The sequence below is a fragment of the Octopus sinensis genome, unplaced genomic scaffold (genome assembly GCF_006345805.1).
Source record: "Octopus sinensis unplaced genomic scaffold, ASM634580v1 Contig01863, whole genome shotgun sequence".
Lineage (NCBI taxonomy): Eukaryota > Metazoa > Mollusca > Cephalopoda > Octopoda > Octopodidae > Octopus > Octopus sinensis.
Window position 1 is genome coordinate 15,001 of NW_021825158.1, and position 1,216 is coordinate 16,216.

A 1,216-nucleotide genomic window follows, 5' to 3' on the forward strand; every position below is an offset into this window, starting at 1 on the left:
TTTGCTTTGTAAACAATGGTAGCTTTCGCCATCTTAAAAATTTAGAAGTTATGGCTCAAAATTATTTACCGCTATTCGCGGATGTCTCGGGAGAAATTTGAAGAAAATACTGCCGGGGTCATGACGAATGACCCCCTAAAATTTGAGCGGCATGCGTGTTAATTTGTAGATGTGCATAAATTACAAAAACGTACACACACACACACACACACATCTTGCCTTATTTATATAGCAGATATATATATATGTATATATGTATGTCCATATATATATATATATATATATATATATTATATATATATATATATGTACATGTATGTGCGTGTCTGTGTGTGTGTTATGAGGGTCTGTGTGTACGGCGTGTGTTTGTGTGTCTGTATTTGTCCCCAACATCGCTTGACAACCGCTGCTGGTGTGTTTACGTCCCCGTAAACTAGCGTTTCAGCAAAAGAAACTTATAAAATAAGTACAAGGCTTTCTGGGGTCGATTGCTCGACTAACGACAGTGCTCCGCATGGCCACATTCACATGACTGAAACAAATGCAAGAATAAAAGAATAAATGTAACTATGAACATACACACACGCGAACACACACATACACACACACACACACACATTTTGCTGCTCTATGTGTTTATTTATTGAGTTATTCATCTTATATAGGTGTGTTGTGTTGTGTGTGTGTGTATAAATATATTTATATGCACATATGTATGTGTGTATACGCGTGTGTGTATATACAATAGAAATATCCATTTACCTACTCCCCACCCCAATCATTCCACCTGTTTAATTAATTTCATTCCTTCTCTTCTCTTTTTCTGTGAGGTTTTCTTTAATTCTTCACCACCCGACTCCCCTTTCAGACACTATTTTTAATGTTTTATTCTTTTTTCTTTATCAGGTAATCCTCGAGATGTAAATGGTCGGTCGAACACCGCTGCACTGGGCCTGTTATCGGGGATACTTGCACACGTCGATCTTTTGTTGGGTCACAATGGCATCGATGCCAATGTGGTTGCCAACGATGGAGGACACACCACTGCATTGGGCAGTTCAGGAGTAAGTCCCCATTGGATCTGGAATATCCAAATCTGTTTCTTTTATGTTTCATAATGTTTCTTTCTTTTCATTCAGTCACTCATGTCATAATCCACCATGGGGTCATTGTCTTCCTTCTCTCTTCGCACTGTAATCTACTTCATAATTAATCA

General features: G+C 38.0%; 1 long non-coding RNA gene across 2 annotated transcripts in view; it reads left to right on the forward strand.

The window, feature by feature from the left end:
• LOC118760921 overlaps positions 1 to 984 on the forward strand; it is a 14,663-nt gene extending 13,679 nt beyond the window's left edge. The window contains exon 4 of one of the 2 annotated variants that reach the window (XR_004997040.1): positions 919 to 984. This is a non-coding gene — a long non-coding RNA (uncharacterized LOC118760921). Of the gene's footprint in view, positions 1 to 906 lie in introns of both variants that reach the window. The other variant, XR_004997039.1, reaches the window with a different exon arrangement.
• Positions 985 to 1,216: the final 232 nt, after the last annotated feature.